The sequence below is a fragment of the Syngnathus scovelli genome, chromosome 1, assembly GCF_024217435.2.
Source record: "Syngnathus scovelli strain Florida chromosome 1, RoL_Ssco_1.2, whole genome shotgun sequence".
Lineage (NCBI taxonomy): Eukaryota > Metazoa > Chordata > Actinopteri > Syngnathiformes > Syngnathidae > Syngnathus > Syngnathus scovelli.
In genome coordinates, this window is record NC_090847.1 from 10,981,370 (window position 1) to 11,007,262 (window position 25,893).

At 40.0% G+C, this 25,893-nt stretch overlaps 1 long non-coding RNA gene across 4 annotated transcripts in view; it reads left to right on the top strand.

Annotated features, from left to right (window-relative positions):
- Window positions 1-1,706: 1,706 nt before the first annotated feature.
- Window positions 1,707-25,893, top strand: part of LOC125983434 (uncharacterized) — a 42,589-nt gene continuing 18,402 nt past the window's right edge. For 2 of the 4 annotated variants that reach the window (XR_007486698.2, XR_007486699.2), the window contains exons 1-2: window positions 1,707-1,996; window positions 2,127-2,201. This is a non-coding gene — a long non-coding RNA (uncharacterized lncRNA). The remainder of the gene's footprint in view (window positions 1,997-2,126; window positions 2,202-25,893) is intronic. The other 2 variants (XR_007486700.2, XR_007486704.2) reach the window with 1 other exon arrangement.

A 25,893-nucleotide genomic window follows, 5' to 3' on the forward strand; every position in this document is an offset into this window, starting at 1 on the left:
GATAGTCTCATAAAACTGGTTAAATGTACACCAAGAGTTCAGTCTTTTATTGTCAGAACTCCACAGGCATCATTGTACACAATAAAGCTGCAACATTCATCTGTAAGGACAAAAATGACTTGAGGTAGTAAGTTGTTCAAGTGTAAATTCACAGACGCAGCAGTATCTTCAGCTTCTGTTTTGCTGTGTGCAGAGCTTTTATACCTCTCAGAGCCCCAGCTCTCATCAATGCTCAGAAAACAGTTTGTCTAAAGGAGGTGGGAGTTATTAAACTGTATTTCTCTGAGGTCCGCATATTAACTTTTGTTTGGTAGCACTGCTGATGTGACAAAACTGGTGCTGGACAAATTGTTACCTGGAACATCGCTACCGTCTTGTGCCTTGTTGAAGTTTGGAGTTAAAAAATATCTTTTTTCAAAATCTGTTAAAACAGAATGATGAATATATATATATATATATATATATATATATATATATATATATATATATATATATATATATATATATATATATATATATATATATATATGAGCATTCTGATTGGATTTGTGTTGGTAAGATAACCTGGCAGAGCCATTCTTTCTACGAGGACCTCAAGAAATGTTTTTCATTGTCAGCAAAATTAGCAGGCAGCATGGTGATGAGTGTTTAGCACATCTGCCTGATCATTTTCACAGTTCTGGTTTGGATCGTTGCTTCGGCCTCCCTGTGTGGAGTTTGCATTTGTGGTTTTCTACATGTACTTTGGCCTCCTCACACTTTCAAACTGGCTTAAACGTGTGAATGAAAGTGTGAGTGGTGAGTTATGTATATATTTCCTGCATGTGATCTAAAGACGTCCAGTTCAGGATGTAGCCAGCCAACAATTAAAATAACTATAAAATAAGAATGCCAAAATGAGCCACTAGATAGCAGCAGAGCCATTATTTTATAATTTAACCTCAGCCACAACATTCCTTATCATCACCCACCCTACACAGGAAATTCAGGCTAAACAGATTTTTGCTTAAACATAATTGGTGTCATCAACTTAAGACTTATTGATTTAATAATGAGACGAACATAATGGAAGATGATCTACACTGAAGGTGTAATGGCCCTTTTTTGTTTTTCAATTACAAAATTTCAAAAGAAAAAAACATGAGGTGACTGGTTTTCTTTTATTTCTTTAAACAACATAAAATTGAAATCTGATCGTTTTACATTTGGCGTTTGCCTACGTCAAAAGGAAAAACAAATGCCCAAAAAGTACATGGACCACAGTTGCACATTGACTTAAGTTTAACTCCATAACTACAGGCTGCTCTGTTAAAGGGGCCTTGACATGAAATTCTCTATTTCTTTTTAGGTTTTTGAGCATAAATATACATCTGCTAGCTTGACGAGTTCTCAAAGTAGTGACAAGAATGTTTCCCTTGCTGTTTGTGTCAACATAGACAAACATCCATCCATCCATCCATCCATCCATCCATCCATCCATCCATCCATCCATCCATCCATCCATCCATCCATCCATCCATCCATCCATCCATCCATCCATCCATCCATCCATCCATCCATCCATCCATCCATCCATCCATCCATCCATCCATCCATCCATCCATCCATTTTCTAGCATTCTCAAATGGGCTGTTTTAGGTGATCAGTTTGTGATGTCACCAACCCTGCCCTTTTTGGTTTGTGACGCCACTAACTCCACCCTCACAATTTTGAATCCATCTGCCTGCTGAAGTTTCAACACAAACTTTTGTGCAGGTGTGGCAGGAGAACAAGATTCTCTTTCTTCTTCCTAAAGTTAAGCCACAGAAAGGCTTGTGATTGGACTTTATTTATGCCCTGCATATGTCAAAAGAACTTCCAAAACATGTGTTGGTTTGTGGCAAACATTTTACTGACAACTGCTTGTGCAGTTTGGCACAATACAAATATGGATTAGCTTTCACTTTCCCTAGGATCGATATCAAATCTCTCTGGAACAGCAAGTAACCCTGTTCAAGTAAGTTTATTTTGGGAGTTATTTCCTTCACTATGTGACATATTGTGGCCTTCTTTGCTAGCTTTGCAGCTAATTGATGCTAGTTGATGTAACATCAATGCTCAGCGTGCATGTGTCAATATTTCTAAAGGTGCTGACGTCAAAGACTCAATGGGAACAGAAGCATGTGGAAGAGGTGAAGCAAAAAAAAAAAAAAGTGAAACAGGTGAGCCTTGCCACTAACACCAAAATCAACTCATTCAATGCTAGACTAATATTATGCCTTCCTAGTGGAGGCTAATTTTTGCAAAAAGTGTTTTAATTCAGTAGTAGGCTGCCCGCAGTATGGCTGTTGTTGTTTTTGTCAGAGCTTCTTTAAGAAAAACATCATTCTATACCATTGCACTTCATGAAATCATAAAGTAATAACATATATGAAAAATTAAAAACAAACAGTTTGTGCATCATTTTATGCTTCTGTCGCTCCTGGTGTGTGCGTCCAGACCACCGGGGGTAGTATAAAACAAATCTACAGGAGGAGGTTGCAATGCGATGACACAGTATTAGACGTTTTTCACAGGATAAAGAAAATATGCTATATGCTATATTTGCATGTGTTGCTATTCTTGTTCAAATACGAGTTGTTGAAATCAAACTACTGCAATATTGATTGATTTCATCACAGCCAATAGCATTTAGCTGGTGGATATTCAGAAAGGCAAATATGAGGTTTGTGTAATTCTCTCGGTTTTGTTTTGTGAACTTCAACTAGGAGTAGCAATGAACAGCTCAAGGCCTCTTTTTTAAGAATTTCTCATTGCTGCCGCTGCTTCTAACTTCACGGTCACAATCTAGTGCAGTGGTTGGTTCTCAGTTTTGATTTTACCGCAAATACCACCTCAAAAAATACTTGGCCAACATTAAGAATACAGTAACATCCTAGACCTACGCCCATATATTTGTAAGAAAGTAGGTGATGGGTTTATTCCTAATAAATCAGCATTTATTGTAACTAAGCCATTGTACCATTACAATTTACACATATACAAGTTGTAAGAACAACTACTGCATTAATGATAAAACTCTATTGCACATAAAAATGAAAAACTGCACTTGATTAAAAGGTTTCCAAGATTAAGTGCAAATGTATTGTGTTGTACTAACGTTAAATAAATCTGAACTACTTAAATATGTACTTTAGAAACAACGTTTAAACAAGCTGCGTGCAAAGCTAATCAGGTCTCGTTAAATTGAGGTATCACTATGATTTTTCTTTGGCTTAAAGGCTATATGAGAGAAACCCTAACTACTATGAGGTGATGAAAATGAGTTTGACACTCTATCCACACCTTACAAAAGGTGAACAATCTCGTTCTGCTTGCTGAGTGAGTTGTTTGTACCAGTAATAAAGTTCTTTTGCCACTTTTTGGTTCTTTAAATCACAAGTAGCGCACACTTGAGGGGACCTTGGCAAGTAATGTCTCTGGGTACCTGCAGGAAAATTAATTTCCACAAGAAACTTAGGCGTGACTGAAAGAGAGTCGGACACGGCCGTAGATGAGCACTGTGCAGGTAGCTTGGATGACATCGCCCACCAAAGTGACGTGTGGTACAAGCTCAGTGGATGCTGTCAGTGTCTCTATACAGCCTCCGCCAGGATGCCGCATAGGGCGATAATGATGCCGCTGAATGTAATTACAGTAATTCCGGCTGCTGTAATGATTCAAATCACTTGCATCCTCTTTGCCTTTCAGAGACACGTTAGCGCCCCCTTCTTGGATGGGGTCCCCAAAAACAGTGAAGTGGTAGACATGAAAAGGGGTAGAAACGACTCTTGTATTTCAACCGACAGCCTTTGAATTGAGTTGCTGCTCGCTAGAGGGTGGAGAGAAGAAGTGACTGGCTTGCCGCAGCTGCAGGAAACAGCTTATAAGAGGGAACATTAAAAGGCCGCTGATGTTTCCTTATTGAATCTGACTGGGTTGTTTATTGGTGGAGAGGCTCGGTGGTGCCTTCTGGCAGTGTATGTGATTTAAGAGCAGGAACCAACGTGGGCTGCTTTTGTCCTTGTCTAATTCACAGTGCACATCTTTTTCCTGCTCCAGGAGACTGATCAAAATTCATTTACATCTACGTATACGTGCGCCCTGTGCTCTTTAGAGTCATTCTGCTTTTTTTTCTCCAGCAAACTCCTGCCCTCCATCCCACAGAGAGCATCATGGCCTCTCAATCAGGGGTTCTTAAAAGTTCTCAAATCCAAGGAGATATTTGCCCAAAGACCCCCTCATAATCCTTATGTCTCGGGTGAACATGAGCTTTCTTTTCAAGGACTCGGTACTCGCGATTGCAGCCCATACTAATGGTGGCCAATACCAATGGCTGACAGAATGTTTTTCGAAGTGAACTGTATCCAGGTCAATCCTCATATGCTTGCCAACATTCAGTTTATACAAGTACTATATTTCTTCATTTCAACATGGCTGGGAGAGCTCTCTCTCTCTCGCTCTCTCTCTCTCTTTCTCTTTCTCTCTCTCTTGCTCTCTCTCTCTCTCTCTCTCTCTCTCTCTCTCTCTCTCTCTCCACACGTAAATTAAAACAAAAACCAATATATAATACAAAATAAAAGTATGAATAAATACAAAAAATAATTATAAAATGAATGTGAAAATATATACGAATATACACATATCCATCCATCCATTTTCTGAACCGCTTAGTCCCCACGGGGGTCGCGGGCGTGCTGGAGCCTATCCCAGCCGTCATCGGGCAGTAGGCGGGGGACACCCTGAACCGGTTGCCAGCCAATCGCAGGGCACACAGAGACAAACAACCATTCGCACTCGCACTCACACCTAGGGACAATTTGGAGTGATCAATCGGCCTACCAAGCATGTTTTTGGGATGTGGGAGGAAACCGGAGTGCCCGGAGAAAACCCACGCGGGCTCGGGGAGAACATGCAAACTCCGCACAGGGAGGGCCGGAGGTGGAATCGAACCCGCACCCTCCTAACTGTGAGGCGGACGTGCTACCCAGTGCGCCACCGAGCCGCCCTATACACATATGTAAATGCAATTAAACAATGTATTTTTCTTTTAGTTTATTTCTAAATAATATTGTTTTTAAATTTGTTTTTATTTTGACTCCTAGTAATTTTTAATTGTAGCAGACCATAGACGTGACATGTTTCGGTTGAAGTCTTTCACCTTCTTCAGAGTGTCACATGATGATGGGACATGACCTGTCTTTATCAGCATTCTCGAAGGGGTGGATAGACAGCAGAGACAACTGACAGGTGAGTCACACCTTTTTTGAATATAAGCTGATAAAGCTCTGAAGAAGATGAAAAATGTCAGATAAATGACAACCTAAAAAATCCTGTCAAAGAACCGACAAGTTTAATTGTTACTAAAGTTTCATATACAGTAAGTGCAAGAAGTTACTTTATTTCCTCAAGTAGCAGCCATCCCTCAAATGCCCCGAATTGTTGCCGCGTGCATCATTTATATCAGTAAATAAATGCCTTTCTTGAATAGACTTAGCAGTGAGAAAAATAACATGCTATCATTGTAATTAGTACTTAGTCCATAGAACCCTTTGTTCGCACACAGGGACATAATTACTAAGCCCATTTGAATTCCGTTGCTACCTAAAATAGCCGCTCCAAATAACATGAACAGGTTTTCCAATTAATTAATGCAAGGAGTCTTACAGCAGAATTGAAGATGATCTTGTTCTCTGGTTTATTATTTTTGTTTTAAAAAAATATTTTGTAAAGTAAAAAAAACAAAGTTCAAAAACAAATGTAATCGTTTTGGTATATTTAAAAATACTGTAAGAGAACAGAGGAAGTTAGGGCTGTCACTACTGAATCACTTTAGAGTGGATTTTCCATTGAACAATTGAGTAATCAGATGGCTGGATATGTCTTTATCAATGGCGTGCAACGGTGTCGGCAATGCTGTGAGGCTAAAATTTTGTCAACTTATTGATGTGATTGACTTGACCAATGATTTTCCCCCAGTCTGAATGTCACTAGTACCTCAAACAATATGACATAAAATGGTCTACAAAAAAACCCACACATTTAAAGTTGAATAATTAGGTTAAATAAAAGTTGAAAAATTTGCAAAGGTTTTATTGTAAAATAAATCAAAATATACTCTCATAATCCGAATATTCAACTCGTTTCTTACTGTTGTTGCTCTGTTTTTTACTCTTGGGGCACTCCCTTTCTCAGCATCCTTAGTCTGCTCATGCTTTGGGCTGGCTCTAAATAGGTAGTTTGTGTTTTATTATTGTTGTTCAAGACATCCTTCATCTGAGAAAGTTTGAAAATCAGGAGTCAGAAGTTCCCTCTACTTATAGCGTCAGGTCATCCAGTAATCGAACCTCCTGAGGGCCAAAAATCAAGACTCCTCATCGACCTCGCCAAGCTCACGCTCCTTTTAATTTCCATCTTTGTGTGCTCTCTCTGTCTACTCTTAGCAGGGTGCTAACGTAAGTGTAGCCCTCACTTATCCCTCAGTGTGTTCACTGTGACTCAGGGAGCCTATCTGTGTTTGACAAACCACTGAGTCATACGCGCCTAATGTGTATTTAATCATTTAAGCTTCAGACCATGACAGGATTTAGGGAAAATGTTGCTTCTTTTCATTGAGCCAAATTTTCTTGTGCTTCAGGCGGATGTTTCCCAAGCATTATGGAGCTCTGTAACAGGGGGTGGGCATCCTTGGGTTTCACCTCTGCAAGAATAGTAAATGAAATAGATGGAAACTGTTGGAAACTGTTTTGGTAATGAAACTGCTGTTGTTGAGTCTGTTGCATTAATTACACAGAGCGTGCAGCCAGCTGGTCACTTTTAATCCATTCGTTTTTGATCCCAGCACCATCATCAGAGCCCAGCTTTGCCTTTTCCTGGGCTTCTGAACAAATTGATGAAGCATAAATCCAAAGATGTATTTGGAATGGACACTACAATGCGAAATTACATGGGTTAATCCCTTGTTGCACCCATAACAAAAAATATTAATCAATATATTGCTCAAGGGGAATTCCCAGAGGAATGAAATTCAACCATTGTCTGCCCAATATTTAAATCTGGAAATCTGCAAACAAGACAGATCGACAAATATTTTGCCAGTCATGTCAAAGATTTTGGAAAAGTGTACGTATATCAGCAGATCAGGGATCAAATCAACAATTCTCATTTTTCACTTCATCCATTACAATATGGATTTGGACCAAATCACTCAACTGAGTCAGCCAATTGCTATTTCATTGGAAATAAAATCAGATTATTACTTGACAGTAATAGTGTGCAACTCTGAAACTCTAACCCTAGGTTAAAAAGCTGACTTTAGTTTGAAACGGTATTAGGACACTTAACCAATAACTTAACCTAATAAAACCTAAACTCTAACTCCGTATTCCTAACCCCTAGCCTCTAACCCTAAACCTAGTTTGAAAACAACTGTAGTTGGTAAAGTTAACTTGTCATGAGGCTCTTTAACTATATAGCGTTAAAGCACAATTCAAAGTTTATTTACTTAGTTGTGATTGTCTTTCCCATATGGAGACAAAGGTTCAAGTTTAATTGAAGGACCAAATGGAAAGGACAAACCAAATGGAAAAGATAAACAATTACAATGGACTCTTATGTAATAGTTGTAATAATGTCATATAGTTCATCCAATTGGAGTGCCCGTAGCGTTACGTCATCGCACTGTTCTGCAATGTTGGGCCACACCATTAATTTTTCCTACAGGAAATAAATGTGTGTAAAACTGCGATCATAAAGCATTTATTAACATGACATTCATAAATGTAAACATAAATTAATTGCTTTTTATGAATAAGGGCCTTGACAAATTTGGTAAATTGCAGAGCAGCTCATTTTGCACTTTGTGGGAGGGGCATGTCCAAAAGGATTAATTTAGTATACATAATGTGATTTATCAAAGCTAATGTAATGTGCCTTCAGCTTTGAAAATTATTACTGCTACTGTGGTGTAATCGTGCATGAATAGTATGTCCGGATTTTCTCCTGAAAAACAACAATAATTTTTTGTGTGTTTTAAAAAAAGAAAAACAAATCTACTTGGAGACAATGATAGTTAGATTTATCCTATGATTGCCATAAAATGAATTTCATCTGAGCACTTTCAGATTTTTTAAAAAGTGGAGTTTCCTTTCAGTATTAAAGCAGACACATCTGTGTTGAAATGACGTCACACAGGCTTATCAGCCATAAACCTCTGCCACCACTCGCTCACTGCTGACAGTCACCTCTCCTCTCCATTAGAACTCATGGCGCGCTGTGAAATGCAACAGGGCACAGGTCTCTATGACTAATGCATAACCCCCCACACAGAAAACCCATTTAGAGTTTTTTATATGCAATGAGAAGTAGGGGCAAGTGTAAACTTTGGAGGGGGTTTATGTCTGGGGCTGAAAACGTTTGCATGCGCTCTCTTCCTTACAGTGTTAGGTCGGGCATTTTCATTGGCAGAGAGGAAACAGATGATGAGTCTCATCATGCTTGTGTGGAATTGGACCGGTGAAGAAATATAGCCAAGAGTGGGAGGTTGCAAAGGCTAGAGAGACAAAGAAATAAGAGATGAAAGCTAATTTGCTAAAGCCTTTTTGATCCAGCTGTGCTGCCATAGTTACTGCTTGTTTGAAGCTATACGGAAGTGAATCGTACAGATTTGGGCATATTCTCCCATTTATACTTAAGTGAGTCTCTTACATGCACCAATTCCTTCATAATTTTCATGAGATATCTCAAATGAGAGATACTGCAAGGATTGGGGAAATGGCCTCTTCCATCCCATAATGCCGCACAAGGAGCGCAAACGTCCAGTTACGCTCTTCCTGAATGTGTGCTAAATCTAGCAAAATACTAAAAGAAAGCAAACTCTACCCATGTGCACAGTTAGCGTGCTTGTGCTGGGAACAAAAGTAGGGCTATAAATGAGAAGTTAACATGCGTAGTGGGTCTGTACGTTATACTGATCTTCGTCATTGATATATGTGCAGCTCATCTACAATCTACTTTGAAGGAGCGTGTTTTTTAATCACTTTTTAATAAATCCAATACAAGCAATTTCATCAGAATACTGCGTTCATAACTAAATACTTAGGAGACAGTGTAAATTGAGAGTTGACCAGGTTGCCAAGCAACGCCATGTGCATATGGCACATCAAACAAACACACAAAAACAATAAAAAATTCACAGGCCATTATTACAATAACACTGCTGCGTGTGATCAGCGTTTCAACTCAAAGTCTCATTAGCATGTGAGACAGCTAATTTTCTCACAGGTGAAGAAAAAAGTCCACTGGCGCTGATCCAGTTTTAAACCTTAGTACAGCTTCTGGAGCACAGAAATCCACTCCAGTCTATATTGGTACGGCAAGTGGTGTATAAATGAATCAAGTCAAACAATTGGTGACGACACCACTCGTGCTTAAAACATCTGTCTCACAGTTCTCAGGTTCAGGGTTAATTTGTGTATTCTTCCTTTAATGGCATTCTCTCCAGGTCCTATGTCTTTATTTGAAAAACGTGCATGTTGAATTCACTGAAAACTCTAGATTGCTCATTCGTGTAAATGTGAGTGTGAATGGTTGTTTGTCTATATGTGGATGGCAACTGGCTGACGACCAGTAAACTGTCCACCATTTGACTCACCAAGACTCAGTTGAGATTGGTGCCAAGCGGTATAGAAAATGGACGAATTACCTGAATCAGTACAGCCGCTAACAGATAGCACAGTACTTATCACTTATGTTTGCCTTGGTAATAACAATCAATTATTAATCTTTCATAATGTTCTTACACCCTCAAACCAAAAACTCTCATTACATTTATCATTCAAAGTATGAAAAAGCAGATTAGCAAATCATCATTCAGAGTAGTTAATCACAGTGATGGCTGACCTGAGTCAACAGTGGATTATTGCAAAGCCTGCGTTGGGGAGACAATCAACCATTGTTTCAGCTGCCTGTCGGTTCCAGTTATGTTGCCACTGAAGAGTGGCGGCGGCCTCGTTGCTCACCTGACACCTGGCAACTACTGTCAGCCGGCGGTCTGGAGAGGACGCGCACAAGCTGCTCGAGGTCATCACAGGGCCAGTCACCACATTCGTGCAGCTAAAATCATTTTGGGATCTCACAGGATACCAAAGCAAAAGTGACAGACGATACAAGAAATATCTCAGAGAGGTAATAGACCTTTGCAGATCACACATATGCTTGTAGGAAAACAAATGTTCGGACTCACATTCATGTTTAGGGTCTTTAATCAGCCTAACATGAATGTTCTTGGAAAGTAACAGGAAGCCATAGTACCCTAGAGAACAACTCCAAAGCATACATCCACACTTGTGCAAATAGCACTGCAGCTGTGTAAATTTCACAAAGTTTGTCCCCAAATCATTATTTAAATGCAACAATTGATGTAACTTTGTTTAGCTATGCTGGTGACATATGGTGGCAGGTGGAACAATGAAATGTTCAAAGTTACAATACAATTAGCTTGCGTAATCACCTGCTGCCATTTATACAACACAGTAACTGTTGTTTTGGATGAAATAAGTCAGGATATTACACTGAGACAGTTTGCTAATGAATTGAGGCAAGCTCATCACGACATCAGTTAATATGTTCTTATTATATTTTTGTTTGGTGGTGTGCTGTGAAATTTTTAGACTGTAAAATAATGCCAAGCTGGGCGTTCCAGTATAGTGAGGTCGTGTCCTTGGAGATGGCGGCGTGAAAATAAGGTGGCAGAAAGTCGGTCTAAACTTTTAGGGTTAGGGGTTAATTGTTAGGGTTGAGGTTATAGTGATGGTTGGGGCACAGGCAAGCAAATTCTGAAGTCCGGTTTTCTACTAGGTGGCACAACTACAGGGTCGTGGGAGAGCACACACAAGCTCTTAGAGTCTCCAAGTGCACACTTAACGGCTCATATGTGCTTCCGACATGTCGAGACTCTACCGCACGGTTGGCACGCTGCATTTAAATGGAGTGAAAGGAACGGCATTGATTGTCCATGAGTGAAGTCAGATTGAAAACTCCCACAGCAGCGCAGACCTCCCTACTTGCAGATGCCCCGGTTTGGGCTCGTTTGCAAAATGCTCATCATTGGTTCCAACCTGCCGACGCACAAAGTTAGGCCTCGTGCTGCACAGGGTTTAGCCTACACGTCACAAAAGTAGAGACCTAAATGTGGATAAAACCTGTTGTCATTTTCAGCATTTTCATTGTTACTTTGAATTTACACCAAAAAGCCAAGGCCTGCTCAGTTGACAATATTTTTTATGTAGTGCACGTTTGACCATACGTGTTTGCATGACAGCTCTTGTAACTAGCACAAGACAAGAGCTAATGGAATCATGTCGATGCATTTTGATTAGAGCCTTCCCGACACAGCATCCAAAGATGGCAAACATGCCTGTTCATACTAGCAGCACAAGCTCATGCCTCAACGGGAGCATACAAGAGAATTAAAATCAAAACACTACATACAGTAAAGTGTCTATATGTTAGCTCCTAATGAAACTCATTAAAGAATAAAAGAGGACAGAAAGGTGATTACAAGTCCAAAAACCCAGGTCATCCTTCACTGTCACTTAAGCGCTAAAACGTGTTGTGAATTTAAATTCAGAAAGGTGCATCCGTAGTTATGGCTTTACTTGCTAGTTAAATGTGTGATGGCGCTATTATCTGGATGTACAATGGAGGATCGTTCGCAGCCCTGTAGTGAATATAAATAAGTGGACACAAGTCAAAAGAACAAAAAGATGTTTCCCTCAGCCGCACGAGTGACTGATTAGAAATTGTTGTTTTGGCAGTTACAGGTCTTCCGTATCCATACAAGAATAACCCAGGCTACAAAATGTCAATTACATTAATCATCTTAATTACACTTAATTGGACTCATTTGTTACTATTATGTAATAACGGGGCGCTTAAATAACCCTGCGTCAGTATGTTATGAAGGAAGAAAGGAGTAACAGTACTCCCTGTCGGATGACTTCTGTGGCAAGTCTAGCGAGAGTGTGTTACAGTCTCAACTCTGTTTATTTTCTTAGAGCTTTGTCAAAAGCCATGTGCTGCTTGGTCAGCCTGGCATGCAACAAACGTTGTGCCGGAGAGAAGCACAGACAGGAAAAGAAAAAAAAAAATCACCACCAAACCAGCAAATAGAACAAGTTACAGATCTTTGTGCTCAACTCGTGAAAAATGGGAGCAAAAACACAGGCGTTGTTTACATTTTTTGTTCACTATCTTTATCTCTTCACAATAAACATTTTTAAAAAAGCATGTGAAACAGGAAACATTACAGATTGAGTGCACTATGATATAAAATATCCTCATCCTCGCCTTCTTGCACAATAGCTGAGTTTAAGTGTGTAAGCTTCCAATGTGTCTGTTAAAAAGTCCAGTAAATCACTTCGTACGAGCTCTTAAATGAGGAAACGGTCAACATTTATCACGCGTAACGTTACTTTCATGGTATCAGAAAGTATTGAACCATGTTTTTACTGCAGTCAGCTTGCCGTTTCGACATCCACATCCTTTGAGAATTCGCTCTTTGTGATATAGGCCCACGTCAGGAACGCGAATATTGACAGAAACATTTTCGCAGTAGATCTTGCCAGAAAATAAGAAATGCCGGTTTCCAAAACCCGTTGGATAGTAGTTTTACTTTTCCTGTCGTTCCACTTAATCTTCCCACTTTGTCATCCTCTTTTTCTTCTTCTTTGTGGGTTTCTGTCGTGACCAAGGGTCATGGATGAGTTTGTCTGGTTTTGATCATTTTCAGGACCAGCCTCTTTAATCACACACAATTACACGCACACAAAACACAGCCCAAATGATCCAGTAAATTACGGTACACAGCACGCACTTTTTCTTGCAGGTCTCACACGCACACTGAAAACAAGTGTCACATTTTATGAGCTGAACTAAATTGCTAAGCATATTTTTTTTTGCCGGCTTGCAGATGACTAGTCAAGTCAAGTCAAGTCAAGTCAAGTTTATTTGTATAGCCCTAAATCACAAACAGTCTCAAAGGGCTTCACATAGCCAAAAATTGACAATTATTCTCAAAGCATCCCATGATCTTAAGCTCCCAAAAGGGCAATGAAAAACTCAAAACCCCTGCCACAGATGGAAGGATCCCCCTTTCAGGATCACCAGGTTGTAATGGATGCAGAGAGGGCACAAGTAATACATATTATGAAAATCAATGAAAAAATGAATGTCGGAGGTGCCGATTGTCCTGGCAGTGTCTTCAAGGAGGTTGAGCTGCAGTTTCTTCATCTTGAATTGGTCCCCGAGAATCCAGCTAGCCGCTATCAGCCAGGGAGGAGGTGGGCAGAGAGAACAAAACAAACTCCGTCCGAATCGGCCACTACAAGTTAGTTAAAGGCCATCTCATAGAAATGTGTCTTCAAACGTGTCTTAAATGTTTCTACTGAGGTAGTAGTTCTAATATCCATTGGTAGGGCATTCCAAAGCTCTGGAGCCCGAATAGAGAATGCTCTGGAACCTGCAGACATTTTCTTGGCCCTCGGTGTAACTAAAAGACTAGCGTTTTGCGAACGAAGGTTACGAGACGGAACATAAGGAACGACTAATCTAAGATAAAATAACACAACTACTGTATGCTTATGAGATTACTGTATGAGAAAACTCTGACACGGGTCAGGTAATATCAGTCCGTTTATGATTTGATGATGAAATTAAGGTCTAATATTAGGTTATCTTTTTCATACTTATTAACGGGCACATTGGGGTTATTTTATGTTTAACATTTTTTGCATATGTTTGTATAGTTGGGTCTCTGAAGTGACTGTATGGCCACCTATCAATTGTCAAATTAAACCACCAAATAAATCGTATGTTATTTGCCTATTTCTAAAAAAAAAAAAAAAAAAAAAAATGGGTATTTGAGCTGACCATTCTGAATTATGCCAAATTCCAATTTCAGTTCCGTACGAGGTGAAGGTCCATGCATAGTTAAATTAACCAGCGGTGAATTCATTCAGGAGTGATCCGTTTGCAGTCTGGACGCAGATTGCCAAACATCTCCTACTTTGGAGGAAGACTCAGAGCTCTTCAATTGTGCAACAGAAAGTTGTTAGCTCTGGTAAAAACAAAAGAGGCAATATACCTCACTATCCCATACCGTGCCGTACCATAACAATCATGCAAACTGGTGTCCATTTTCATGATCAACAGGAAGATACTTATCAATATATTATGGATTTATCTTGTTTCTACTGCCTCAAAGTGGATAAAGAAACTCCCTCCGGAACTTAATTTGGTCTTTATGAAACAACGCATGTCAATCAAAAAAAGAAACTTACATCACTTCAAGCAGGACTGATGACAGACTGCAGACAAATCACATCATGCAAACACACAGATGGATGGTGAGATTAGGGCGATTTGCAGTCAAAGCAAGTTGCTTTTTTTAGGTTGTTGAGTTTTTTTTTTTTTTTTGCAGTGCAGCTTTGACAGGAAATGAAGTTAATTTAGGTAAAAAAAGAAAAAAAAAAGGGTGCTCCGGATGTAACAGGAGGACCTTTTTTTTTTTTTTTATCTAACCATTTCTTATGTGCATTTCTTATTCCATGTTTTCACATTTAGAAATTCTCCCTGGTAGCCAAATATTTAAAAATACATCATGTTTTTGAGACCCCCCTCACCCCACCCCCTGTCAGAAAATATTACCGGGCTGTTTCCTATTCCTTTCCTACATTAAATTTCCATATGGGAATACCCAGAGCACAATACAAGCTATTGAATGCTGCTGGCACTGATTGATTTTTCAGTGTGTGCATGTGCTGGATTAGCATTATATGACACTGGGATGATGCGTTAGTTCAGGGGACTGATGGGTTGCTATGACAATCCTGCCTATGAGAATCCTTTCCGCTTGTACGCAACTCTGCAACAGACAATCTGGTTTTTGCGTACACGTGTCCTTGTCACAGCGAAAAACGGGTATCGTGCTCATACCTTTGGGAATATTCTCTGCTCTTGTCTTTGCCGCCGAGCGCTCGCACCACCTTTCACGCTAGGTTAGAGATGGAGCACAGTGACTTTATTCTAATTGGCAGATTCCCGTTGCACCTTGGCCTGATTGTATGCAATGTGTAATGCATGAGGGGGCCTACCTGCTTTGGATTCCAACAAGCAATGGCATTGCCAGGCACTTAATTGCTTTAGTCCTCCCACAGCTTGTTTGGCCATGAATTCCTATGAACGCCTATGAATATGGACAAAATTGTCACTGATGATGGACTTGATGAAATGGTTGTTTGTTGTGACCCTCCATCAGAAGATATCATTGTGACGAGTAAAAGAAAAACCCAAAAACCTTTAAGATAAGGCAAAGGAGAATTAGATGTGGTGATTTTTAAGACGGGAATGGCGTTTCCTCTTGAGAGGCGATGACGATGTTACGTATTCATGCCAAGATGCAAACAGTGCAATGTATTGCGCTGCTGGGAATCGCCTTAAGAGTATAAAGAGGAGGATTTGCATGCATCACCAGCGTAAAAGATTCATTTGATAGAGGCAAGCCCACAGAGGGCTGGATCGAAGCCGTGGAAGCAGGCTGACAAAAAGCCGAGCTCATTTCAAACGCCATTTAGTTGCTTTCCCACTGATCCATATCGTAGTTCTTCTCAGGTTTGGAGATGAGCAAGGGATTGTGGGTGCTCTCTACTTCTCAGTTTTTTAGCCACCTGCGATGACACCAAGAATCAGAGTGATGGCTGTGGGATGAAGTCAAACAACCTGTCACTTTTGCAGGGTGACCTTAGCACAGCAGATGGTGCCTCTGCAACACAAAGTGGGTCTTTGAGTCACTCATCAAAATTGCACAATATATTTATTTAATTTAAAATCGGCGCATCTACTGTAATCTACTATGCCGTCAATGGAAGAATCAGAATTAAGATCAACATGGTCAACGTTTCCATGACACAAATGGTGATAAGCCCATCCAAGATGGACCAATCGGAGGAAATGAGTGCTCTCAGAGTTCTTCAATTCTTCGTGGTCAGCCTTGATCAAACTTCTGCTTCTTTTTCCCGTTGGACTTGAACTTGCTTACTGCCTCAAGGGACTTTGTAAATTTTGCGATAGCCATTTTCACTTGAGCTCCTGGCTTTGAATTAGGGCATTGAATGCATACCCATTCGTCGAACCCAACCAGGGGAGCCTGAATTCAGCGACTTACCAGACACCAGGCTCTTTGGGTGGTACATCCCGAACTGGCCCTTAGGCAATTGCAGAAAATCTCAACACACTATCTTATTCTTCTAATAAGTGGTTTGCATCTTTTAAATGTAGTATCTTAAGTCCTGCCCTCTGCAACTGTGGGTTAGGGGATTTTCTTTAAGGCTCTCGCACTGTTTGTGTCATCAAATGCAATCATGTTCCTTGGTTTAGTTGACATAATACACTAGTGGTTTCTTACGTCTTCAAGATTTTTCAAATGGTTGTGCTGGCTATGGCCGATGTCATTTTTGCAACTGTTCTGATTTTTGCCCACCTTCTCAGTTTTACAGTTGTTTTTTCTCCTGCAGAAAGCTCTCTGTCCTACATATCAGTACCACCTTTAAGTAGTCTAAATGTAGTATGCGCAGGCAAAAACCCACATCTGAAACTGAGTGAAGCCTTATTTCATGTTTGAATACACACGTGTCAGACATGCGTTTGCTCTTATCAAAAAATCAGTGGGCTCAAACAAAATGTTATATCTTCTATATCCAGTGCCTAAGGGGAAAAATCTAAAATGTTTTTCTCTTGTCTCATAGTCACTTTTTGAGAGCTGCTACACGGAAGTGGCCTCAATATTGCAAAGCCTTTGGAACATTTGCCCTGTTGCTAATCGCAATGGCGAAATACAAGGTGCTGCCTCACCCAAGACACAATCACAAACAATTTGTACTGTATCCAAAAGGGAGATAAACAATGTTCATTTTGAGGTTCTTTAAATCTTTCTTAATTTGATAAGCCTGTCTTGTCAGCTACACGTAGTCAACTTGGAAGGGGCCTCAATGACAGACTAATAAGAGCAAAAGGCACACAAAAATGTTGACAGTCAGCTCAGGTGTGTTGTGAGATTTGTTTTGTTTTTGATTCTTGTTTCCCAGGATGCAGTGATCATGACACAACAGTGGTGTGAAATTGTTATTCATGCTTCTTCCTTGTCATTGTTTGCTCATAGTGTGGTATTAGCGTGCATATTTTTAGTCTTGTGCGTCTATTGGGTCAAATGGTCACTTTTAGTGTGAAATATGACGCAAGGCCTAACACAAAACACGAAAGTGATAGTTAGTTCTGCTTCTAAAAGCTGGCTATATTGTTGGAATGATCGGCTCATTAATTTGGAATGTATAATTAAGCTGCTAATTCACACCTTCTAAACAAAAAGTCCAAAACAGAGAACCCAAAATGTGTTGCACCATCGGAGTTGAGTGAGACTTTTTCCAAAAGTCACATCAGAAAATTCTGAATTTGTGCCATATTTCCTGGTTGTCCTTTGGTAGAATTTGCCATTTTGGGGGAGCGTGAAGTGACAGTCGTGTTGCCAGACAAAAAAAGTCACATTTTCTGTAAAATACAGTGCTTAACTTTTCAGATTGGCTTAACATCATCCATCCATCCATCCATTTTCTGAACCGCTTAGTCCCCACGGGGGTCGCGGGCATGCTGGAGCCTATCCCAGCCGTCATCGGGCAGTAGGCGGGGGACACCCTGAACCGGTTGCCAGCCAATCGCAGGGCACACAGAGACAAACAACCATTCGCACTCGCACTCACACCTAGGGACAATTTGGAGTGATCAATCGGCCTACCAAGCATGTTTTTGGGATGTGGGAGGAAACCGGAGTGCCCGGAGAAAACCCACGCGGGCTCGGGGAGAACATGCAAACTCCGCACAGGGAGGGCCGGAGGTGGAATCGAACCCGCACCCTCCTAACTGTGAGGCGGACGTGCTACCCAGTGCGCCACCGAGCCGCCCGGCTTAACATCATCAACAGGATTTTTTAAATGTACAAAATGAACATTAGAAAATATTCTAACTGCTTCTCAAATTCATAATTCAACTACCAGTATGCATGAAGTTTTATTGAAAAGGGCATCCTCCGCTGCAAAGATTAGATGAGATACGAATCAAAATGCTTGGTGCTAAAACCTAATAAAAATAATACGAGAGATTTTTATTTTTGGTGCAATAAAAACCTTTATTAACTTTCAAGGGAGACAGTGGATTACAATCATTTTGAACTTTTGTCTTGCATTGTCTAATATTGAATAAGAAAACGAGTCAGATGCATTGGTTATTTATGACATTTTGAATTGGTGCCTTTTTTTATTGTATGTTATAAGAAAAAGAACATCTTCATATGACTTCTGTGAGGTGTATAAAAGTGGTATTTTATCTTTGCTGGTGAGCATGCAATAGCAACCAGGCGACATATGTACATTGAACACTGACAAAGGAAAGGTTCGGACAAGTATTTTAGATTCCCACCACGAATGAACTTGTGTGATTGCAAGATGCCGTGTCCCTGTGTCATTATGTGCGTGAATAGACTATATCACAGGTCCTCTGTTAGAGCTCCAATCCTGCAATTTTGTTGGCTCGGTGAAAAGAGGCAATTTAAAAAATGGTCTGACTTGAAATTTCGCAAGAACTGGAAGATCCTTTCTTGTTCTGTGAAGGGATGCTCACTGTCTCATGTTATGAAGACCCATTTTAGGAATATCATTTTGGCAAGCAGAGACTACAGAAAGAAGAACCTGTCCATTAGATTGGAAATGTTGCCACTGTAAATTGAGTCAATAGTCAAGAGTTCATTCCTCTCTCGGATATTTGTCACGCGCTTGAGCTGATTAAGGGAAGGGTGTTAGGTGAGGTGTGGCGAGGCAATGTCAAGAATGTTCACAGTGCGTCGGGTGGTCATGGCTAAAATGACAAGGTGCAGACGGATAAGTGGAGGCGAGGATAGCTCTGTTCTGACAATGTTGGAACATCTCTGAGCTGCTCCTCGCAGCAGCAGTGGATGATGCTCCACAGGAATAGATCGAATAAATCAATGTTAGGATGAAGAGGTCGGCCTAATTTTCAGCCAAAAACACGAGGCTGCACTGCAAAGAGCAAACAGAATCGGAAAGCAGTGTTTTTGCGTTCATAGTTTGTGTAAAAAGAAGTGCAAATACACACAGGAGAGTTGAGGAATGACAGAAAGCCTCTCCAATATCTCACTTGACACTTGCGACGATGAATATGAGTATTAGTTGGGAAAAGATAATGTGCATCATCATATCACAATTTTAGGTCGGCGGAGGATTATTGATGTTTGAATGGCAGTTCAATATCCCTCAAAGAATACAGCATAAATGTCAGTATAAATTCTGAAAAGAAAACTTTTTATGTTCGAAGACAAAAACTGACTGAAAATGCAAATGAATGTCTCAGTTTCATTCCTCATAGTGGCGAACAATAAAACATTCACAGCCACCTTTAGGGGAAAACAAATGAGTAATTCTGTTCATTTCACCATTGACTGTCGACTCCAGTGCCATCATCATCTCGATCATTATTAATCTCAGCCCATTTTTCTCCAAAAAGTTCTCCTCTCCCAGTTGAGTGCGTTCATCTGTCTCCGGCTTTCTCACAACTGCTGTCACTGCTGACGGCAGCTGCTGCGAGAAGCCCAGAGGGTGCTGACACTTTGCTTGGTCTTTTTCACTTGGGCTGAAACTTATTTAGACCAGCAATATTTTGGATCAGTGAGCGGGCGGTAGTCTGTAAACTATAATGTGATTGGGTGTGGTTTCAGTTAGTGTCAAGTCGTTCCAGACTGACATAAGTGTGCGTGTGCGTGTGTGTGTATACAAATACAATCAATGTGAAGCACCTTAAACTGTAGCCTGATCTCAGCGGTAAGATTTTGAAATTGAATTTGGGCCATGGGGAAAAAAATCGTAAGGAATTTCTATGCAGATGTCATTGTTAGGCTTTATTGTCAAAGCCACCAGAGTATTGCATAATTCATAGGTAGTGGACATGCTCCCATTGCAGTAATAAGCCAATGTGACATGAAGGCGCACCTTCATCAGTAAAGAACAAGATGCAATGTAAAAGAAAGTCAGCTCACTGTAAAAAAAATAAAAAGCAGAGTGCTCCAGATGGTCAGAGAGGATCCACACTAAGCCACATCCTCAGAGTTCAGTTAGAAAAAAAAAAAACTTTGTCAGCACGGTCACCATGTTTGGATGCCATATTTTTATCTGTGTCTGCTGCGTTCGGCTTGCAATCTGTCAGCCACACATCATGGTTCAAGAACTAGGAGCATGATTAAAAGAGCAGCAAGTATTTTGTTCTTCTCGTTTTCCAGAGCTACATTTACAAGTCTAATTACAATGTCAGCCATGGCGGAATAGAACACGCACCTGCGAACAGAAAGTCGGAAGCAAAATTTAACAGTCGTCATGCTAAATGCCAGCAAAGCATCAAAAGTCTTAATTATTATCTTCCTGGCAACGAGGACAACCCCCCACCCCCCGAGCAAAGTTTTGTGGAAAGTGGTTTTGTTGTTTTATGTAATTGCTAAGTGTACGTGTACTACTTTACTGGTATTTCCCCAAAATGAATGCCATGAAAAAGTTACGTAGACTGCATATTAACACGTGAAAATTTATTAACCTAATATTATTCAAAGTTGGCATCTTCAACTCAAAGCAACGGTCCACTTCAGTTGTTTCAAACGCTAATGTTAAAACACTGAACAGTTTTGTTAAGTTAACTAAAAAAGACAGCCGTGTATTTTATTGTGTAATCAAGAATTGACTTAGTGAGTCACATCTCACATGCCACTTCCACGTTTGGCTTATGAATTATACAATTGTATTTTATTATATGAAATGATATTGCACATGTTTTTTTTTTCCAAAGTTTATTGCTACTTCCGGTTGAATTTTAATACCAAACTAAAAATAAAACTACGACACACCTTTGCACTAGAAAGCTAACCAACACTATCAAACAATTACAAACAGCGTTACAACTCACAATAGTTGTTTGAACACAAATGTTGGCGCTGCACATGTAGACAGACAATATAACAATACACACAGTCTTCATCTGCTAAGAATAACTAATAATTTATGATTTGACTGGGGCTTGTCGAGGAGCTGAAATGTCTCCATGTGCAATGTATTCTTATCATCCCCAAGTGAACAAGGCGTGCACACCAGATGGATAAGCACAATGTTAACTGATGTGATGAAAAACAAGTGGCAAAACCTGTTTCATTTCTTTTTTAAAACTCAAACCTTGCATGCAGCATGTCAACAGAGCCGCTTCAGAAGCGTCCGTCCTTCGTCCGTGATGGATTTTGGATGTTTTTCTTCTAAATTTAATGGTGCGTAAATCATCTGCCAATGTGCAGATTGGCACATCTGGCAGCTGAGTTGTTAATCACTGCAGCTACAGGCGTGAAATGGGTGAAATTATCTTGGTGACGATCATTAAACCGTAATTGCAGTAAGTCGAAATGCAAAGTATCACTAAAAACACATTACATGCACCGACGGCAAGGTTTGTAGGCCTTCGAGCGAAACAGAGAAAAATCAGAAATGCTTAATGCATCGGTGACTTAACCTAAAAAAATGTGAGCAATTTCAAAATGTTTTCCAGCAGAAGTACAGCCACATGTGGGTGTAATCCATCCTCCAGGCAACAGGGAAGTCTGCAAAGTGCTCATGTCGCTGGTGTGGCGAAAGGGATTTCATTTTGGTGGTTCAAAACTGTCACTCACGCTCTATGTCAGAGACAAATTGTCAACCTCATTAAATCAAATCATGAAAGTTAATCTTATATGAAAGGCATCTTTTCATTGACCACTTGACTCCCTCCCCCCATGTCCAGTTCAATCTTCTCCCCTCTTACTCACCATTGTTTACCTGTCCCAGTTTGTGTCACATTCCTGTCTCTCCGCTCTCCCAAGCCGACTGCGGTTTTCCATCTGCCCCCTCCGCCTGTGTCTCAAGACCCCCTATCCACCGTTGTATAAGCTCACTTCTCAGTCTCAGTGGATTTGCAGCCAGCCACCAGTGTGGCTTTGCACCTCCATCCACTTCACGACAAGTTATCATCACTCACGTCTGTACCTCCTGCATGATGGCTTGTCGACATGCTTTCCTTCATGTTTACACAATGTGCCACCTATAGAGCCATGTTCAAAGTGTGCAAGTCATGATATAAGGTACCATCCACACAATCTAAATCAAAAGCCTCATCAGTGCTAATATGAAGATGACAATGCTTTTATTATTATTATTATTATTATTATTGTTCGTATTTATATTTATGATTTATCATTGTTTTATTATTTTATTTATTATCGTGGTTGCGGTTTGCAGTGATCAAGAATGGTATTGCCTCAAATCTTTCTTATATGAATATAGATTACACCCTTGCCTACTCACAATTAACCTAAAACTATTCATGTGTGTGTGCGTGTGTTACATGTAAGTCATATTTAATTCTGCACATGAACAATTCCCAAAGCTCCAGTATGCTGTTATCTTCATTAGTGGAGAACTACTTCTCTTCTGAAGCATCGACCCACAAAGAGAGTCCCAAGAGTCATTACACTGCATGTTTTATTTCAACCCCACACATTGCACGAGCTAGCAAAAACAACATTCTGCTGCACACTTGTGAGTGCTGTTAATTTCTATCAACATGAGCACCTGTCATTTCCCACCCTGCAAAGACTTGGAAGCGTTTTGTCAGCCCACTGGCTTGCTTAAACACATTGTGTGCTATCAACCAATAATTTTAACAGCCCGTGAGCCCAACTCAACCATGATGGTGTGCATCACCAACAGGCTAGCCTCTGTCATAGAAGGAGAACATAACTGCTCATTAAAAAATATGTATTCCATACATCACCAGAAGAATGTGTTGGTCCATTAGCCAGCCAACTGTCAGACATGTGAAGGTTGATAATAGTGCTGGTTTAGTACAACTATAATATATTGCGAGTTACATACAAAGATAAGACAATTTTGCGTGCATGGTTCTCCGTAATTATAGGAGCTGCCGTGAAATGGTGTTGTAGAGTACTGGTGACAATTTTAGCATTCAGAAAAATTGGATGCTCCTTGTTAGATGAGTCAACTTTTCATGCCTTCATGTTTTACATGAATTTATCTAACATTTTGAAAGTGAAAGATAACATTATGGTTGTAGTATGCGAATAGCAGAAACAATTACACGCCAACACCAACTTAACAAAGTTCTCATGGCTGACTGATTAGGCCGACTTCCTCATAATTAAAATACTTAAAATATGAATATCCATCCATCCATCCATCCATCCATCCATTTTCTATACCGCTTAGTCCCCATGGGGGTCGCGGGTGTGCCGGAGCCTATCCCAGCCGTCATCGGGCAGTAGGCGGGGGACACCCTGAACCGGTTGCCAGCCAATTGCAGGGCATACAGAGACAAAATATGAATATATTATTATTAAATATGTGCGTTAAAATCCCAGCTCTGGACATCTTGTGTGAAGGTTTTGTTGCAACAATATTTTTCACCCATGTAAACTATAATTCATTTGACTAGAGCACGTGTCGAACTGAAGGTCCGGGGGCCGAATACGGGCCGCCACATCATTTTATGTGGCCCACAAAGACAAATTCGCATTGAATTCATGTGTCAATACAAAAATTCAAAATCGTTTTCACTTTTAAAAAACATATTTTCTAAAATATTTGAACAGTTTTTACTAGTCTCTGATTTGAAAACTTGTTATTCATCAGTTTGTTTTGAAGCTTATACTGAATATAATATGAGGCTGCATACATTTATTTAGGTTGAAAGTCATAATGACCCACTGAAGGACATCGATGCAACCTGCAACAAAAAATAGTTTGACATTCCTGCACTAGAGGAAAGAAGTACAACGTGTTAACTAAATGCAAGAGAAAGTAAGTGAATGAAAATGTTAAGTTCATGTTGCACCTACTCAAGGTGACCTTATGAAAGCAGATTGAATTTACAGGATTTGCTTGGATGGAATTTCGGTACAAAGATGAAATCATGCTTATATAAAGAATGATTTTTTTATTGGACTGGTTTGAGTCTCTGAGACTCAAGCTTCATCACCCACGCTGGTTAGGACTGACATAGGTGATAAACTGTCTAAAAAATTTATTTTAATCATGCCTTGGATAGTATTTGAAGAATCTGAGCCATTCATTGGTTTATTTGGATTTGTGCACCAGCCTTTTAGATTTATTTATTCAAACATAAATCGTCCCCAATGAGGTTTATTTTGTAACTGCTGCATCCAGCCTCCACTGCACACAGTGCATTTTTTATTCAGACAATGTCAATGCATTATCTCATTATTTCTTGCGCACATCATACCAAGGAAAATGGAAATACAACTTTTCTGGTGACTTATTGTTGCTTATCATGGAATTTTACCACAACCCCGGGTAATTTTTCTCCCCGAGATGTGTTTTCACCCCAAATGATTGCAAAGGGCAAGATGATAAATCATAGAATCTGTGCCCTAATAAACCCATTGTTTGTGTCAGTTTGAATTATATTATTGACACTACATGTTGAGGACATGTACTGTAAAATAGGTTTTCTCCAACATTTATATGGTATGGTTTGGGCCTTAAAAAAATCACTGAGAAAATAGTTTCAGTTGGAATATTTGGGCAGCAAGACATGAAAAATAGTCCTTTAGGATCAGTTAATGGTTATGTGAGTCTTGAGACGATACTTTTACACATGTCATAGAAATGATTAACAGCATTTCCCACTGATCTCTGTATGAGAGCCTGAAAATTAATTCAGCTGGGAGGGATACACATGTACCAAATACCAGCCCAATGATTAGACAAAGCTAGGCGATATTTAAGCATTGAGATGGAGGCAAAGATACAGACGACAGTGGTCTCAGGCCATATATACCTCTCGATGTTTTAGTCTTGCCTGGGATCCTACAGGTATTGCAAAAAAGTCACTTTCAGACCTATAAATTTGCTTGAATATTTTCTGTTGTCGTCATGAAGTTCATCCCATTTTTTGAAAATGCACAGCCCCTGCTGATGTGGAGCAATGACTGCAAGGTCAAGCTTTGGGGATCAGAAGAAGGGAACTCACAATTATTCTCAGGCTCTAAGCATGGCTGCTTGGAGGATTGTGTCAACATTGGCAGTGGTTCAGTGGCAGTTTGCGACGTCATAGGTCAATCATTTACTTTGTTCTGACAGGCATGCTTTTAGTAGTACAGGATGAAACACATAACATAACACTTGATGATGATGCTAAATGGAAGTTTGAAATGTTTGATGCGCATGTTGGAAGGGTGTCAGGCCTCATTCGGTCACTAAGACCGAGGTCAAAGCTGGAGGGAAACCCTTTCCACCCTCCCGTGTCTTCCTCCGCTTCCTGTCAAAACATTTGGTTCATCTTCATTTCTTTAACATGCAGTCTTCAAATGATATGGGGAATTCCAATAGCGCAGATGGCATGTTTTAGAAAATAGCATTTACACAGCCCATTTTTGCTCCATCCACAAAGTTAACACGAGATAAAATTGTAGACATATGATTAACTGTTGTCTTCCATTGATGCCTTTCTGACACAAAAAAGAAAAAGAAAACAAAAGACTGAGGCACCTTGCCTTTTAACCACAGGAAGGAGGAAAGATTCATTGCCATGTAGGAAAGTGGGGCACACATCTCTTGCAGCAGCTCAGTACAATATGGATAAATCAACTATAAGTGGACATAAATTATATAAGGATGAAAAATAGAAGGACTGTGATGATGCCATTCCGCACAT